Source organism: Atractosteus spatula, chromosome 10, assembly GCF_055471065.1.
Source record: "Atractosteus spatula isolate fAtrSpa1 chromosome 10, fAtrSpa1.hap1, whole genome shotgun sequence".
Taxonomy (NCBI): domain Eukaryota; kingdom Metazoa; phylum Chordata; class Actinopteri; order Semionotiformes; family Lepisosteidae; genus Atractosteus; species Atractosteus spatula.
Window position 1 is genome coordinate 7,664,990 of NC_142715.1, and position 19,742 is coordinate 7,684,731.

At 43.5% G+C, this 19,742-nt stretch overlaps 1 non-coding gene across 1 annotated transcript; it reads right to left on the reverse strand.

Annotated features, from left to right (window-relative positions):
• Nucleotides 1-809: 809 nt before the first annotated feature.
• On the reverse strand, nucleotides 810-883 carry trnan-guu (transfer RNA asparagine (anticodon GUU)). The gene has a single exon. It is a non-coding gene; the product is annotated as a tRNA-Asn (tRNA).
• Nucleotides 884-19,742: the final 18,859 nt, after the last annotated feature.

Consider the following 19,742-nt stretch of genomic DNA (forward strand, 5'->3'; position numbering starts at 1 on the left):
ATGTTAAATATCAGGTGAGTAGCTGTGTCAGCATGCGTAGGCTGCAAAGGAACAAGTAAAGGATTATTCCATGCTGAAAAGAGAAGAAAAGAATCACAACGTTTCGGCTGTGGAGCCTTCTTCAGGTGTGAGAAAGACAGGGCAAGAGCAAAGATAATTTTCTTTTTATCTTTGCTGACTGCAGTTTATCTTTGATGACAACATCAAAGACATTAAGTAATTTTTACTGCTAACAGCTCCACATCAACTTCCTTTTATATCTAACCTCATCAGATCTCTCAACTCCCAACTCTTCCAGTTTCTCACTTCAGAGAAGGATAAAACATTCAATCATCCTCTACAGAGAAAAACCATCAACACCCCTACCACCTCCACCAATCCTAACCTTGTTGTTACTATACCCTCTGACCTTTCCCTTTCACCCCTTTGCATCCTCAGCTAACATATTTTAAAATTACAATAGACTGTATAGTATTTATGTTTAAAATTAAGGTAAATATGTCAAAATATCAAAATCCACCTGCACAGTGCTATCGTAACAATGCTTGTCAAGTTCTCAAACAAACCTGCATTGTATTTTTAAAATATTTCAGCAGAGGATTCAACTGGAGTATAAATGACGATTCGACGATCATTTTTCTTGGGTGAATATGGTTTTCTGGGGAGTTACGATGTTGGGCATTGTTGGACATTTCCTGGTGATCCTGACACGTGTTAAACACTCGCATTTGTTGCAAATATTGAAACGGCTATGTTCTCGCTGAGAAATCCAATCGACCGAAGACAATGTTTACATCGCAAACGAAACCCGTCCCTGGGTGGATTCGAACCACCAACCTTTCGGTTAACAGCCGAACGCGCTAACCGATTGCGCCACAGAGACTAACTTGTAGGTTCTTCTCTCGAATCACAAATTTCTGGTTAAAAAAAAATCTCTTACCGTTTATTTTGCCAGCCGGTAATATTTCTTCTGCACTGATAACCAAGAATTGGATTTCATTTTCCGCAAGCTGTGTGAATTTCATCAAAAATAAGTTTTCCAGAAAGGAAATGAACACATGCATTTAACGAAATCAAGCCCTTTGTGAGTGCCCAAAATGGTACGTTCTGTACTACAAGATAGGAAGAAATACACGGCTGGGATTTGAACCTAGGTTCTTTTGTTTAATAAAGAAGCGCTTTAACCAACTAAGCTACGGTGACAGGACAGCCATCACCTTTTACAGCCACTTGGACACACCGCTCTGAGACATCTGCATTCAGTAAGCGCTGAGCATGCTCTCAGAGCAAATTGCCTCTTTTACATAGCAGCCCCGACACTGAGAAACGAAGAGAAGTGGCTTTTATCTGGCATTTTTCATGTCCAATGCGTTTGACATCTCCCAAGGGCGACAGAGCTCTTTTGCAACACTATTTCTTCTTCTTTTTTCTTTCTGTACGCTTTGATAAAAACGAGAAATCGTGCAAGGGAAAAATGTCTTTTTTTCATAGAGAAAACGTGCACCAGGAAATGTTGTGTTGAGAAGAAATTATTTAACATGATACGTGACCTAATTTATCGGAGCAATTGCTTACCCAGCAAGGTCTGGAGAGGTTGGAGAGTCTGGTGGATGTGATAATTATACGGTGTTGTGGAAGAAAACAGTCTTTCTTTGAATTCTCAATCAATCGGAATTTCAGTGCGAAACATAAACCCCTTGTCATATTTAAAGAGATTATATTTTAAAACTCATAAAAAATCAGAAAACACACGTTTCTCACTTTGAAATTTTAGACGGAGCGGTGCATTACTAGTAGCGGCGCTGAGCACACTATGGGGGAATTTAGGTTATGTGAAATGCCAGCGGTTTAATAAATAACGCGTCTGATTTCGGATCATAAGATTGTAGGTTCGACTTCTACCTGGCTCGTGTAAATTTTATTCAAGCTCTTCAGTAATAGATGTCTATTATGTAATGAACCGCACCTGAAAGCAAACGTTGGGTCTGTTTCCTTTGTTTTCCAGCATGAAATAGCAAATCGTTACAAAAAGTACCTGCTAATGTCCAATAGATTTTTTTTTCAAATTACATTTTCAGGCTTCAGACACTTTTTAATAAAACAAAAGTGTCCGGAAACTCATTAACTTTCAGGTTTGCTTGAACCTGTATTAAAAGAAGTTATTTGAAACTTCCGGGATTCCATTCTCTGATGTAGCTGTCTCTAAAGACGGATGTGATGTTTCGCAGATGTGAACTGTGCCTTCTCTCTTGTGTTCAAGAGGTATTCGCTGTGTGAGATCCTACTGCATGTCCAGTAGGGCTCTGTTTTGTTTAGATTATCTATGTGGTGTACAGATAGAACTCAACTACATGGTGTGAATTCCGTGTTCAGGACGAGAAGAACCTGAAAAACTGAAAGCGGACCTCGATGTGATTTGAACACGCAGCCTTCTGATCTGGAGTCAGACATGCTACCTTTGCGTCACGAGGTCACTGCTATCAACTAATTTGAATTCCCCAAAGGAGACAAATCAGCTTCACAAAAAAATTCTCCTGTGAAGAGCGCCGCTCTTCCGAAGAGAGTCTCTTCATCCCAGACCACATTTTATTCTTCCTGCGCAGCTCTTGTGCAGGTGTTGTTCTCGATAACAGATCCAGGAACACTGACTGTTTTTCTATTTTTTTTTTTTAAATTAAGTACCCCATGGTGCAACGGTAGCACGTCTGACTCTAAATCCCGAAGTTAATTTTCAAAGTATATCGGAGTCAACTGATACTGATCAGGTTCTGCTGCTACTGAACCCGCAGTCTTCACCTTAAAGTTCAGTTCCCCAAGCCTTCTGACCTTCTATGTCCATCCCTTCTCGTCAAAACTCATATTTTCACAGGGTACCCTACAGAAATCGCAGTATAGAATGAAAAACTCCAGTAGATCTCGGCTGCTGTTGGTGATTTTCCTTTAAAAACAAATTAATCTCCGGAAATTTTGCGGAGTGTATCACTTTCACTGAGACCGAGGAGTGTTAAGATGTACATGAGTCTTTGTGGCTCGGTTGTTAACCAAAAGGGTGGTGGTTTGAGCCCTCCCAGGGACGGTATGAGCCTTTCAATGTACAAACCCGTCTCACTTCATCTCCACGGCCGGTCTTGTACCACAATTAAATACAGAGCCCGCAGGGGGTAGTAGGCTCGCAAATATAGCTCACTGTGTATATAATGAAGAAGCAGAGGTTAGTTTCTTACCTGCATGTTGCAGAGCCTTACGCTACTCGTACCAGCAGCTGAGGTTTGATCCCTGCACGGGCTATTAGTTGAAAGGCCATTGTAAATGACGTGTAAGAGATTTATCTAGCTGGCTTTTATGTTTCACACTAAATTGAGATCTTGAAACCAAAATAGTTAGAAATATGGAACACAACCGTTGTTCCCCAAGAAGGAAAGCTGTTTTGTACTGACGTCACTCCTTTTTATGTAACCCAGATTGTAAAGACAACTCTGCCCTATCAAAGGAAAATGTTACACAAAAGTTGGAAAGCACACTCTGAACCCATCTGTATATTTGATTCCCGCGATCCGTTCAAAGCTGCTTAGTGCTTCGCAAGCAAATCAAATCATTTCAGGGAAGAAACTCAGTTTAGTGAACTACTTTTGTATTTTCACTCATTGAATTTGATCTTTGTATTCTCTTTGCATTCTCAGCAATAATATTTCAAAATTACAGTTCGGATTTATTGGAAAACTTCACAAGCATTATTAGGTTAGGACTGTAAAATAGTTTTTTAATATCTTGGTATATTTACCTTCATTTTAATATAGATATAACCATAAATGTTGTTAAGCATATTGTACTTTTGTCATACTTTTTAAAACATTTTAGCTGAGGACACACTGCGACTATTATACCTTGTGATACATGCAAGACATCTGTAAACGAAGATGGAATTACAATAAAATTGGCAATTCACAGAAAACCACAATTTGTATAATATTATTCCTCGATATCAATGATCAATTGAAGGATTTGAAGAAACTATCAAAGAAACAGCAGCAATAGCAGATGATTTTGGTTTTGAACCCATCTTTACACCTCAATAATCCATTTGTCCTCGAAAAAAGAAAAGACAGGCATATTTTGAGTCTCATAATTATCCTCTTCTCGATCCAAAAAAAACGTTGATTGCTTCTGTACTTTTTTGGATTATCTTACGAAGATCTCACGAAGTATTGCCAGGATCTATATTTAGCGTTCGGTAGCGATAACACTGCTGATATTGATTGAGTAGAAATCTATGATGTATTGACAGCTTTATCTGAAGCGAGAAGTCCTAGAACGCCATCTATGAAGTTTTAGGATTCATACCAAGAAATGTCTTTTGTTTCCCACCCCAACTGCTGCTATTTGCATTACACATTATGTGAACATTACCAGTTTTGGTAGCTTCTGGGCACGATTTTCCTAAACTGAAACTTATTACAAAATTCTTTAAGATGAACCATGTCCAAAAACTGTAAATCAGGACTAATTTTAATATCAAATGAAATTACTACAGAAGAAAAGGTTTAACTGAAATATAAATAAGACTATGCAAACCTGAAAAATAGAACAATTCAATTCATATAACTTATTTTTTTATTTTTTGAGAGATGGCTCACACACCGGAAGACACTAACGTTTCTCTTCGTTAGAGTATGTGAATTACAGTTTAACCCCAAATGTTTGTAATTGTGATTCTGTTAAAATTAAAAAAAGCATCTATCAATAGTAAGAAATTATTAAGAAAGTAAGAAATTGTGTTATTTCATAAACTGTAAGACATGAAGACATTTACAGGTTATATCCTTTGCTTTGTCTTTTAACCCAAGCGGTCAGGATCCAAGCCCATGTTCGGACGGTTGTGTTTCTCTTGTAATCATCAAATGTCATTGTTTTGTCCGTCAGTTCTTTCTCGAGTTGTACCATGGATATTTTATACCATCAATACTTTTCATGCTTTTTTGCATTTTCCTTCACATACGGAAAAAAACTCAAGGCATTCTTGTCACTGTGCTACACAGTACAGGACACGCAGTGAGGAATTCGCGCAGCTTTCAGCTCAGTGCAGAATCCAGAGGGAGGACTCGCTCGGTGAATGATCTCTCGGGAAATCCCGGGTGAGATTCAACATCCCTGGTGAGGTTTTTTCTGCAACAGCCACGACAAGTGTGAAGACGTTCTCTGCATTTCCTGAATGTGACTTTAAATTAGTTCACATTCTTTGGTAGTTAACAGAACTAAATGCTTTGGAGTTACATTTAAAACTGCAGAGAACACTGTAGCACTTCGAGTTTAATTGTGTAAACCTGGCTCTCTATGAGCACGAGCAAAGAGTTCTCACTCAACAGAAGACTGCAATGTGAGCACAGTAACATAAAGCACTTGGAGATGCCAAGGATTGAACCAGGGACCGCATACATGCAAAGCATGCGTTCTAGCACTGAGCTACATCCCCGACATTGAAGACTGTTGAAGTGTCTTAGAGATGTGCAGGTGCTCACAGAACACAATCCATCTTTTGCATCTTTTAAGTGCTCTTGATTAAACTATGCATAGAAAAACAGCAGTACTGATGATTTTCATGGACTGATGCACACTTGTTCTGTACAACTCCAGTGATAAAACCTTGTCTGTAAATATTGTAGAACGTAAAAGGGTGAAACAACGCTCCAACCGTAGGAATGGTAACAGAAAGGATCATTTTCTTATTTAATACGTCCTTTTGAGATGCCTTGTCAACGCACACAGATGTTAGAGCTGAACAAATATTTTGTACACAAGACGGCAGTGCGATATTAGAATTCCTGTCTTCTTGATGGATTCAGACTCCTTCTCAGAGGTCCATGCTCGCCAAATAAGTTTACAGCTGTAGCGGCAATGCTTATTAATAAGACAGAATTAAGCGTTGCTGTGCTTTCCTAAATGAGGCCCCATCTCACTCTCCCTCTCTGTGGTGCAGCCACAGAGAAAGTATTCATGCAGGCTGATTTAAGATGTTTTCTTTTGATAAGGGACAGCTCCCAAACGGAGATGCACTTAGCTAAGCCTGGCTATCATGATCAATGGTCATCCATTGGCGCCTATCAGTCTAGGGAGTGCAGAATGGACATCTGGACTGCATTCCTAAGTGTCAAGAATAAGTGACTTATATCTCATCTTGACCAACCCATCAGGGACTGGCAGGGCGTGGTAATACCACGTGGGTCTCCAATGCCCGCCAAACTCTCAACCAATCAGCACACATCTGGGTCTTGGTCAAAAAGGGAGCGCAAGCTCAGATCGGGGCTCTCCTTGGCCATTTTCGTGCATCCTCAGAGACAATCACGTGACAACTGCTGTTGTCTGCACTGGGACTTGGACTTTGTTCTAAGCGCGAGGCCGAGGATCCCGTACGTACTCAGAATTCTACCAACGTGAATGCTCCGCTTGATCAACGGCAGCCTACAGTTGGACCCTCGTCAACAATCTGAATAGCTTATTCAGAAGCAGCGCTGGACCGGGAACGAACCAGCTTCTTCCCAGGCAAAAGAGTGACTTGTGAGGACTCGCGGTCACACTCTGTGCATAGAGACTTCCTACTAGCCAGCCGGACTGCTGGTAGATCCCCTCGGAGCAACGACTGCCCTGCGCGCCGCAATCAGATTCCTCCACCCGTCCAACTCCGAGCTGAACCTCGACTGGTTGGCCAGTAGCCAGAGGACGCAGGGACAATGCCCATTGGAACAGAGGCTGCAACAGAGCCTGTCAGCTGGTTTGGTGTTCGTGCCGGGAAATTCCAAATCCATACACAGTGGATAAGTAAGCCCCATGTTCTACATTGCGTCTCGAGAATTCAATTGTACCTCAACACAAGTTGTTATCAATTTAATTCATGAGTAATGTATTTACTTCCGAGTTTAGAGTAACAGTGGGTAATAACACTGATTAGGGATTTGGTAACCGAACGATATATATTGACATATATTCTCTGTTGTGTATCTCTTTGTGTTTGCATCTCTTAGAGATTATATACCTTGTATATTGATAACCCTCACAGTAAGGTCTGCCGCTCGTATCCAGGCAGACTAGTATATGTTTGGTGCACAGTTTATATTAATAAATGTATCTCGTGTATTGAACCCGTGTGTGTGCGTTGTTAGTTGTTCTGACGATTGATTTTCTAAAAGCCCCAACGAACAACCTCGTGATTACTGCTACAATTAATAATTGTCTCAGTAACCCATCAAACCACTACATTTAATGGCGTCCCTGGGTGGGCGAGTTTAGAATGAAATGAGAATCAATCGCACAGAATAACTGATATTGCTGTGAGTTCAAGTTCAGCACAGCACCACGGCTTCTATACGCGAATACCGGGTGTTCCGATAACTGCGTAAAGAAATCCCCCTGTTTTCTAGCGTTTAGTGTAACGTGTGCTGATTGGAAATCCATCTGCTCGGGTGTTTAGATTCCATACTGTATTTTGGTAAAAGGAAAAAAAAGTAATACTCTTAAAGTTTCTCTGACGTAATGACAATGGCTGCTAAAATGTCTGAAGTGGAGTCGCTTATAAGTACTATTTCTAGCGACGACAATCCTGGTTACTGGAGCGGTATTGAAAAGTTGAACTTTGATGATATTGAGAAGCTGCAAGTAGATTTAGTAGCTAAGGTAGCGAACCAGCTTAACACAGGAGGGTCCATGAATGCAGTTCAGGTCCTATCTAGTTTCGCCTTAAATCTAGCTAAACAGCTGGAACTGTCTTTGTCCGAGCTGACAAAGTTTCAAAAGCTTCAGGGAAAGCTAGAAAGATATAAGGCGGAGCGAGTTGAGTTGTTGGATATAATCAGAGAAAAGAGAGTGAAAAATGAGGAAAGTGAAGACAGACTCAGGGAAGTTTTAGGTAAATTAGATGACCTGTCTGCTAGAGAAACTGCGGCTGAGGTAGCTAGGAGAGACCTGGAAGCGAGCTTGAAAGAAAAAGAAAAAGAAATTGAGAGTTTAAATGAGCTCAGCCAGAAAAGACAAAAGGAGTTAGATGCTGCCGTACTGGAAGCAAAACAGGCTAGATTCCACTTGCAGGCCAGCCCACCTAGCAGCCCGGAGCGCTCACCCAGAGCGCCGGGATGAGGTTTCTCCCAGCCAGGGTCTGTGGTCGGATCGGCATGGGGGAGATCGCCGAGTCCTGCGCGAGACGCAAGGGCAATGCAATTCAGGCATAGACCCCCTGCTCCTGATCACAGCCGTCCCCCTGCCCGCGGAGAAACTGTAAAAATTAACCTCCACTCCCTGAGGCAGTTAGCCAAAGATGTAGAAAGGTTTGACCTGTCAGTGTCAGGGAATAATGTGGAAACCTACATCGATGAGCTGAGATATACTTTGCAGTTTATGCCCGGAGCGTCCGAACAGGAAAAGGCTATGTTAGTAAGGAAAACTACCAGCCGAGCGGTCCACGAGTGGATGTCTAGACAAGGACCGGAGGTCTGTAATAGCTTTGAGGAGCTGTGTCAGGCAATGATCGGAGAATTTTCGGCTTTTATCGATCCCATAGCTGCCGTGGCCGCTGCGCGAAAAAGCTGAAGCCCCTCGCGACTATTATGAGAGGCTTAGGCGCACTTATTTTGCAGGGCGGAATGAAGAGGGTTGCGAACAGAACGTGAATTTCAAAGGTTTATTCATTGCTAATCTGCATCCCTCAGTCAGGAAAATGATTGTGATGCACACTGATGCAAAAGCGATGAAAATGGCTGACATTAGAAGGTTGGCTCAAAAAGCCTGGGGAGCTGAAGTCTCTGCTTCCTCAGAGCGAAAACCTGCTAAAACGGCCGTGTTCGCCACTAAAGCCAGCAGGGTTGACGACTCGCCTCAGCTCGAGGGAGCTGAGGTTCCTGAGCCCGCTAAGCCCCGACGCAAAATAGGCAGGCAGGACCGCACTAAGCGTCAGAGCCGCCGTGAGCGCTACGGGGAAGGCAAGGGCACAGGCAGAGCCTATCATAAGGCTGGAAGGGAGTCGACTGCAACCCGCCTGGCCAGGCTTGAACATGCCCTGCTTGAGAGATCAGGACAGGGTAAACCTTCCGCACCGACTGCCGGAAGCGTGAATGAGCTGAGGGGGACCACGCCCCTCCTCACAGGAGGAGGCGGGGATCTGCCCCAAGCCCCTCCCTCAGTCTATCTGATTGGGTGGGAGGGATCCTGCCTGGAAGAAGGCTGTGACTCTGAGTTGGGAGCTGACCCCGCCCCTGAAGTCAAAGAAAAGGCAGGCTTCCGACAATTCTTAGGGAATCTCAGCCAGAAAGGCAAAGCAAGGCGTATTTATATCAAGGTTTCTCTTGAAAGCATCTTAGATAGAGAAGCACTGATTGACACTGGGGCTGAAATTAGTTTGATGTCAGCCGATCTACTCAGCGAGCTCAAACGAGTAGCGAAAGGAAAAGGCATCAGACTTAAGGTAGAACCGTGTAAGATAGATATTTCCAGCTATACCCAGGATCATGCCAGGATCACACACCGAGTGTGGGTGGCACTTAGGTTCGGGCCAATGAACGTGGTGCATCCTGTTTACATCTCTAGGTTTAAAACAGAGCCACTACTCATTGGCCAAGACCTGCTTGACAGGCTGGAGCCTCTGGTGGACTGCCAGCGTGGAAAATTGTGGGCTCAGGTCAAAAACCCTAAGCCTGTCGTACAGCAAAAAGGGGGGTTAAGTGGTTATGCTGTGATCACACAGTGCCCACTGAACACTATAGCTGAGTTGGAGGTTCCACCTAGTTCCTCTAGGCGAGAAATAAATGTCTCTTCTTGCTTTCCAAAACTACAGGGAAGTCCTGCCCAGGCCAGCACTCCCACGGTCTCCCAACTACAGGAGCAGTGCTCCGAGCAGCTGCTTGACCCGCCAGGTAAAGCACACCCCTTTTTCATCCCTGAAGAAGAGTGGATCTCCCTGTCCGGTAATGAATGGGAGTCCTTTCTGTGCGCCTTGGTACCTCAGGGGGACCAGGACTACCACCCCATGGTGGTGGGAGGGGTCCAGGTGGCAGAAGTGCAGGTTGATGATGTAATTCTCAGCCTCAGCTCTGAGAAGTCCATAATCAGTGAAGGTCTGTTCAAGGACCTGTCGCGAAGCCGTCAGGTGACCCTGGTGACGCAGTCACAGGTTCTGTGGTGGGCACTCTCACCTCATAGGTCCATTTGGAGCAAAGGAAGCTGGGTAGCTTCCATCTCCATCGGAAAAAGGAAGTTTGCTCACTACTTCCAGGTAGCACCTCAGCTGACCCACTCGGTCTGTATTGGTGCAGACCTGTTGGTTCGACTGGGTGCCCAGCTGGACACAGTAAACAGTGTGCTGTGGACACGGGTGAACCCAGATGCCCACTCTCTAAGCGGCGACGCCGAGAACATTCGGTCAGGTCAGACGATTCCTCAGGCCTGCCAGGTAGTAAACGAATCGGAACTGATCGTTCCTGCGTCAACAGCAGGGTTTCCGGTACGCCTTGTCCTAAAGAAGGGACAGAGAATGGACGCTGAGATGGTTTTCTTCCAAACATCAGCTCAGTTTATCAGACTGAACCTAGCAGTCTGTGGTACCCCCAGACTGGAACGGAATGGCCGAGCTACCTGCCTGTTGGTGCAGAACATAGCAAAACAAGATGTCAAAATCCCTGCTCGCACTGACATGGGACTGGTAATTGACAATGGTTTCTATGATTTCGAACTGGCCATCCCAGTACTGGGGCAGCTCCCTGGTCCCTTGGCCAGGGAGGGGGGAACCGAGCAGGTGTACTACACCTACCCCCGGTGGATGATTGCAATTATGCCAATAGAGGGATTCTGCAACCAGGAGGTGTGCAGGGTGGACCTTAGCGATAAGGATGAGATGGTTGTGTACACAGTACACGCAGGTGTTCCGACGGACCACTCAGCCGAGAGTGCGACCTGGGATACCGCCATGCCGTCAAAAGCGGGGTTCCTAGAGCAGGTACAGGAACAGGTTGGTAAGGCAGATGCCCTGGAAACGGAAAGCCAGCGTCAGCAGCTGCGTCAGATCTTCCAGGATTTCCAGGAAGTGTTTGCACGGGATGCCTATGACTGCGGGGTGACGGATTTGCACACAGTGCGCATTCCTACGGCCCCTGGCGCCCGCCCAACCTATGTCAGGCAGTATCGCATTCCCCTCACGGCATATGAGTCCATAAAGCAGACGTTGGATGCTCTACTAGAGCGTCAGATCATAAGGGAGTGTAACTCCACTTATAACTCCCCACTGTGGCCGGTGCTGAAACCCAATGGTAAGTGGCGTCTGACCATTGACTACCGGCAGCTGAATAAACAGGTTCCTTTGTCACGATGGCCAATGATCTACCTAGATCAGGAGTTAGCCAAGGTGACAACAGCGAAATATTTCACCACAGTGGGTGTGGCCAATGGGTTCTGGACCCTTAAGGTAGAACCGACAGACCAGTACAAACTGGCCTTTTCCTTTGGAAATAGGCAGTTCACCTGGAATCGATGCCCCTTTGGGTATTCCAACTCCCCAGCGGAGTTCAACATATTTCTGCACAAAGCCATGAGTGATGCAGCCGCCAGGGGCAACCTGGTCTATGTGGACGATATTCTGATGCGGAGTCAGACCTGGGTAGAACACATGGCCGAGATCAGGCATGTGTTGACCCAGCTCTCCCGTGCAGGGGCCAAACTGTCCCTGGCTAAGGGACAGTGGTGTAGGACCCAAGTGGAGTACGTGGGACTGTTGGTTGGAGCCCAAGGCATACAGCCACAGTCCAGCCGAGTCCAAGCTATCCAGAATATGAAGTCGCCCACTAACCTGTCTGAACTGCGCAGCTTTCTGGGAGTATGTAATTATTCCCGGCAGTTAATTGAGGATTACGCTGAAATAGCAAGGCCCCTCCACAAGCTGTTGCAGAAAGACGTGCCCTTTGAGTGGGGGCCTTCCCCAGAACAGGCTGTGATGGAGCTGAAGCGCAAACTCGGTAGTGCGCCATGCTTGGCCTACCCTGACAAAAATAAGGTCTTCTACCTTGAAGCAGGGTTCTCAGAGCACTGCCTTGGGGCTGCTCTGAGTCAGGAATATGACCAAGAGCGAAGGGTGGTGGCGTATGCCAGTCGAGCCCTGAGCCCAGTGGAGCAAAAGTTCTTGGACTGCGAGAAGGCCCTGTTTTCTACGGTCTGGTCGGTAGAACACTTCCGTAGTTATGTTGGGGGACAAAAGATCATCATCGAAACCTGCCACCAACCTGTGACATTCCTGCATAGCCAGAGACTGAAAGCGGGCAGGGTGTCAAATAGCAGGATTGTGGCATGGATGATGGCCCTACAAGGCTATGAGATAGAGGTACGTTATGCACAGAGCAAGAAAATGTACCTGGGACAGGGCCTGGCTTTGGGCCAAGTGTGTCACGGCTGTGACACTGACATGGAAGCTCCAGAAATGATTCCCGCTGCTGAGCTACCGAACAATCATCGCTACTACGATGAGAACGTGGGCCAGGGCTTACCCATGGCCTATGTTGACGGTTGCTCTTTTCACCACGAACAGCAGGTGCTAGCAGGGGTAGGAGTAGTCTGGCAAGACAATACTCCCTGTGGGCCGACCCGCTATAAGCTAGGACCAAAGACTAGTCAGTATGCGGAAGTAGCTGGGGTGCTGATCACCCTCCAGCAGGCCCTGACAAATGGCCTTAAACAATTTGTCATCTGTAGTGACTCGAACTACGCCCGACATAGCTTCGTGTCCCATCTTCCGTATTTGAAGGGTAACGGCATGAAAAATGCCCGGGGCAAGGAAGTAAAGAACAAAGAGTTGTTCCTGGCCAGTGACAAGCTCACGACCGAGGATGGAATGATGGTTTACTGGAGGAAGGTGAAGGGACACTCCCAGGTGAAGGGACCCGACAAAGACGGGAATGATGAGGCCGATCGGCTGGCCAAATCTGGCGCCTTAGAGGGTGTACCCTGGCAGTTCCAGCAGGAATGGCTACCCCCAGAAACCGTGGCTGAGGTCAAGGCAGTCACCCGAAGCAGGGCTAGACAGGATGTCGGAGCTGACCCTCAATCTGTAGTGCTTGGGTCACAGGGTTTTAACACCGATCTTGCGGAAATGCAGAAACAGGACCCAGCAATTGGGCAAATGTATCAGCAAATCGCTGACCCAGTGCGTCAACCTCTTTCAGAGCAGGTGTTGAGCCAGTCTCCGGAGCTGAAGGAGCTGGCAGAGGTGAAAGACAACCTAAAAATTATAAAGGGGTTGTTGGTTTGTGTACCAGTTGCACAAGGTGTCCCAAAGTGGGTAGTTCCCTGCTGTCATCGGGGGGTCATGATCCAACACGCTCATGACGAACCCTGTGGGGGTCACCGGGGAATCAAGGCCACGTACGACACTATCCAGCAGGTGGCATTCTGGCCTCACATGGGCCAAGACATCGCCGCGTATGTAAAGGGGTGTCTGACGTGTAGCCAGTTCCAATCATCACGGCCCTTGCACCGTGCACCACTCCAGAAAAAGGGCATGACATTCCCCTGGTCCAATCTACAAATGGATTGGGTGGGGCCGCTGGTGAGGTCATCCAGAGGGAACAAATATTTCCTCACTGTTACGTGTGCATTCACAAAATGGATTGAGTGCCTCCCAGCACCCAACGACACTGCAGAGACCACTGCAGTGCTGTTGGTGAACCATGTGTTCAGTCGATGGGGACTCCCCCTGACCGTGGACTTGGATCGGGGAACCCATTTCACAGCTACAGTAATGGCAACCCTGTGGAATATGCTTGGGGTCAAGGCCCAGTTGCATATCTCCTACCACCCTCAATCCTCGGGCCAGGCAGAAAGGGCAAACCGAACGGTGGTTAGTATGCTCAAAAAGTTTGTCTCCACCAGCAGTAGGGACTGGGACATTAAGCTGCCCCTGGTTCTGATGGCCATCCGAGCCACGCCCCATTGCTCTACGGGGGTCCCACCTTTTGAGATGATGACAGGTCGGAAGATGACTCTTCCCCTACACTGTCTTTATGGGGTGGAGGACCTGAGCACGACGGGGGCTGCTATGGCCCATCAGTATGTGTCAGACCTGCGAGCACATCTGCAGGCAACCTTCGCTTTTGCCCAGAACAATCTGGGAAGGAGTGCAGAGGGTAGGAAAGCATACTGTAGGTCTTGAAAGTCCATTTCAAAGAAACTAAATAACTACTCATGAAAAAGTGTCACACACAGCTAAAATAACAAATTGATAACATTCCATCTTTTATGTGTTTAATATAATCTAAAACATTTTCATTTGTATGAAATCAAACTGAAACAGTGCCACTCTGTGGTCAACATAATACATATTTCCCCAGATCCTCCTCATTTGTCTCTTCCTAGACACAGTTCCACAAACACACAATTATACAGCCACACACACAAATGATGACAACTTGCCTTCATATGTGTCAAGACAGTACTAAGTGTGTAACACTTTTTTTGCATATAAGTAATGATATTAAAATATTTTTAGTCTGAATAATGGACAGTTTATCTACAAACCTTTTTTTCCTGGTTTCCTATAACCTATTGAGATATAGTGGGGAACAGATAGCTGTATCTACTGAAGAGTAAACTTTTCATTTTAGAGGATGAAATAGTTATTTTGAAGTAGTTAGGAGTAAATAAAGGAATTATAATAAAGAATCTAACCACAAGAAGTAAGAAGCAGAAGAAGAAAATTGCATCAATTTTCTAGGTGAAACACTGTAAGTAATTGATCTCATGTTCCCAGGAAAACTCCTCAGTCTGAATATGATGATGTGGAGAACAATGAGAATGATCCCAACTCAGGTGAGGGCTGTGGAAGCCAGGGGAGCTCACAGTGAGCGTGGGAGGTTCAGCAGGTCTTCAGATAGTTCACAGGGAACCATTCCAAAGTCAACTAGACCCAGGACCAGACCTTAACTGTGGTTCAACTGTCAGGGGGTCTTCAGGGTTAAATCCCAGCACATTGAGAAAGAGGGTTTCTTACAGTGGGTCTGACTCAGTCTCTGGAGTCCCACCTGGAATCCCTGCTGAGAAACATTACATTTCTGCATAAACATATATTAGTTTATCAGTGTATCCTATTCATATATTCTGTTTCCTATAGAGTTTACAACACATGTTTGGAAGAAAGATTAGATCCTAATCTCACTTCCTGTTCTTCTAAATTTAAATGTATGTATTGGGATGTTTTCACAATTAATACAGCAGGGAATACCTGAGCATTTGAAAACCCTGGCAGGCATGTGTAACAATACTTATACTCATCTGAAATAGGGGATTAAACACAACAAATGTGTCATCATGGATAAAGTCAGAGAACTCTCTGAGGACTGCATATGAGGTTATTCACCAAACAATCTCCCCTCAGAAGTACCACAATCTCATATTCCATTACAGGAGGTGTCCCGTAAGTGTAATATGACTCCTACTGGACTTTATTTACAGTACTATAAAAATGACAATATACAATTTTTAGATGTTTTTAAGCAAGATACATCGAAGACATACATCTGTTTTTGATGTTTTTTATCTATTTTAGTGGGATGCACTGTTCACATATTCTGTATTTTTTTAAAATATATTCTTGCCCTAACACATTTCTGGGACTTTTTGCATAAATGGTTATGAGCTCTGAGGCAAACTACACTATGTTTCAATGCCAATGCCCTGGTCTTTTTGAAGAACTGGTTATTTAATATCCTAGATCAATTAATTACTACTGAGGGAATTAACTAAAAGTTTGTATTATATCTTGTTAACTATGTATCTTTTTACTTATATTTTACTAAATCCATCTCCATCTCAAAAGATAACATAGCCACATAATGTCTTTACTAATAGCTGGCATAGTTCTCAGGGAAATGACCGAGTGACCTCTGCTGGAACAAATGGTCTATTCAGCAGAAGGGGCTGCTTGTCACATAAGCTGGCAGAAAATAATATATATATATATGTACTGGTCAGCTTTTTCAAATGACTATATATAGCCATAAGGCAAACAGAGAGTCATCTGGGAGTGTATCTTGTATTGTTTGTTTCACTATATAAAGGAGCACTGTAAACGTTGGTATTTAAGTCTTGTGCCACACAACACAAGACTTCCATATGCATATGAAATAAAGACGACTTTCAACACACAAACTCTCAGCTGATGGCCTTTTTTGTGGCACAGCACTACCAACCACTAATTACTAGTGATTGTTTGGAATAATACCTATAATTTCCTACATATCCTTTCAGTAAAGAATTAATAATTATTAAATTCTAGTGACTTAAATTGACTTCTTTCACTTACATTTTCACATTATGGGAAGGATTCCCATTGCAAAGTTCTTAGCATTGATAGTTCCACATGTATTTTGTATCTTCACACTCCATGTATTTTATATATTTTCCACAAGCTTGTTTCTTTGAGTAATGAGATATTGAAGGGAAAAATCTGTCTCGATTTGCCTTTCTAACACATTTTATTTTATTCCACAAGTCACTGCCTCAGCAAACTTTACCACCAGCTCAGCAGGCAGAACCAGCCAGTATGAGATAGTATGAGATAGCTATTGGTATTTATCCTGATGAATAAGGTAAATGGTTAAAAAAGAAAATTACAGTGTGTTAAGAGAAATATGGACATATGGTCTGTTTCTGTATGAATGACTCTGTTTTCTGTACCCTGTCCACCTCTTCTGCTGACTGTGTGTCCCTGGCAGGTGTCTCCCCCATTTCTCCTGGAGTGCAGAGTCTCCTGGCCACACAGCCCATTGAAGAAGGATGTGACTATGATGATGTTGGAGTCTCCTGGCCACACAGCCCATTGAAGAAGGATGTGACTATGATGATGTTGGAGTCTCCTGGCCACACGGCCCATTGAAGAAGGATGTGACTATGATGATGTTGGAGTCTCCTGGCCACACAGCCCATTGAAGAAGGATGTGACTATGATGATGTCAGAGTCTCCTGACCACACCACCCTCTGAAGAAGGATCTGAGTATGATTATGTCAGTGCACTGTGAGCCTGTTTGTGCAGTTTTATAGAGGATTCATCCTCAAGTCAGATTAGAGTTTTTAACTGAGTAACACCATAACGATATGCCTTGTGTTTCTGATTAAAATACTGTCAAAATACTGTTAACTTTCCCTTAATGTGTGTAGTTCTATGCAGTATGTTATGAAGTGTTTGATTTGAAATTATTCAGTCACTGTACAGCTGAGACCCTGTACAGTAATCACACAGTCACTGGCCTAGTGTGACCTTGTTACTGTGTCTCCTGCTGTGTCTACAAGGCTGTGAGACTGACCTGCACATTTATACCTTTACATTGAGAGACACTGCATTGCAACAGAAGGTCTACCTGTCCAGCAATTCTGAGACCAGAACTGAACATTGTGATTGTTGTTTCCCAGGAGTGTGTCATTATCAGAACACATAGATACAACATCAATTCATGATCAGTTTATCTGGCCTGATTTCATGTAGCACTTGCCATAAACACTGCCCTTACGGAGTGCTACATATGGAAAACAATCTGTGTACATTATATATGCATCTGTATACCTAGATGCATAAGAACAATCAGAATGAGTGGAAGATGAATAGTTCAAGATAAAAGAAAAAATAAAAGCATCTCACACACAGAAAAATGAAGAAAAATAAGTCTTACCACCATCCAACCCAGGACACAGCAGCGAGGCTCAAATTCTAGATTTTTCAATCTGAACTGATGATCCTTCCTTTCTAATGAGCTTTTGGAAGACTGAATGTAACCTATATGTTGTTGTTTTTTGCTGAATGTCTTTTTAAAATGTTTTTAATGACTCGGATATGACTATTAGACTAGTGTTGATAAGACGATTGTTGAGCAGGCATCTGAACACACAGAATCGGAGTATCATTCCTGCTTATTGACTTTTCTGGTTCTGATACAGTTTAGCTTTCTATATTTGCAGAGGAAATTTTTAATATGTTGGTAATCTTCATTATTTACTACACATTGAATGTACTGTATCACTTTGGATTAACATTTTAAATAAAGCTTTACTTTCATTGATCTGGTAAGAGTCATTTTCCTGGTCAGTAATAAAATAGTGAAAATGACAGTAGAATCTTGCACAACAATGTATCAAGCTGATATTTTTTTTCTCTCTAGCAATGATTTAGAATGACATTTTAGAGCACTACAGCTGTGAGCTTTTGAAAGGAAGTACATTGTGTTTCCACAACATACTTATACAAATAATGTTTCCATGGTGATGGAACTGTAGAAATAATGTGCAGGTCAGAGATCAGTGTCTTCACATCCCCTCTCCAGGGAGAAAATCCTGCTGCAGTGGTGTTGCAGTGGAGGGAGGGGATAGAAAAGAGGTGCACAGTGCCCTCTGCAGCCAGGGAGCTGTTATCAGCAGGGAAGCAGAAGTGCCAGATTAGAATTTGACCTCCACCTAAATTTATGTCTGAATAACATTATATACAGATGCAGCTTCTCAGAACACATGGTATTTCTTCTAGATATGGTAAAAGTTGTGCGGTGCCTTATGCATTTCACTGGCCAAAGACAATCAATAGGTTGCACTTAGATGTTATTAAAACGATTACTTCATTCAATCTGTTTCTCTAATGTGCATGTTTGAATCCATTTAATATTGAATATTAATATGACATTTTACAACTAAGGCTAAATTTTGGTAGCTAAAAATAAAAACATAAGTACTGTATAGCGCAATTGTGTTTTGATTTGAACCATTGTTTGCATCTCAATAATCCATTCGTCCTCGAAAGAAGCAAAGACAGAAATGTTTTGAGTCTCACAAAGATCCTGTTCTCAAACCAAAAGAAAGGTTTAATGTGATCCCGCTAGAAAAAAAGTCAAATTCCATCTGAAATGATGTCCCCTCAAACATTTTGTAATATCTCTGGAAGTTTGTACAGTAGAAGCCTGGTTAAATGCTTAAATTCAAACTAAACAAGACTATTGGAATGATATTTGATGTTGAACTGGGATTGAAATAAATAGGAACACTGCACTCCATTGTGCTTTCTGTATGACAAAAGTTGTGCTTTCTGTGTTTTTGATAACTCAGCTGTTAGAGTGGAAGACCGTAGTAGAAACAGCTGGGAATGCTCAGGCCTCTGGTTTGAATCTGGCTGGAAGAAAGGTGCTTTTTATATTCTTTAATCAAAAAGTGAAAATAGCAAATTTGTCATTCACTTAAACATTCATCAAAAGCTGAGTGAAGCACAGCCTCTTGTTCTGAATTCTCATCACGTCTAGTTTAGACCTTTAAAATGTCGACTGCTCACTCTTCCTAACACAAAGAGCTGCAGGTAACAGTACCTATCGGGAGTTTAGTTCAGTGGTAGAGCACATGCCTTGCATCACTGTAACGTGTGCAGCCCTACACAACCTTTCTATAGACTGGATGAGTCTCCTGTTACATCTCCAATTCTTTCTGCACATATCGCCTGTTTCACCACCGTTATCATTAGACTATAGCCCCTAATATGAGAATACTGTTCCAAAAGACTGTCTTAAATAATAACGCTGAAAAGGGTAATGATAACAGTTTTTTTTATTAAGGTAACCTTACATTTGCTTGTATAGTATAATTTATTATCTGTACCCGCAAATCCCCAATATTACTGCTGTCTCCTGAGAAACACAAGTGTAGAGTCAAATCATATGAAATAATACAACAAATCTATTCAATTAACACCCAGATGTGA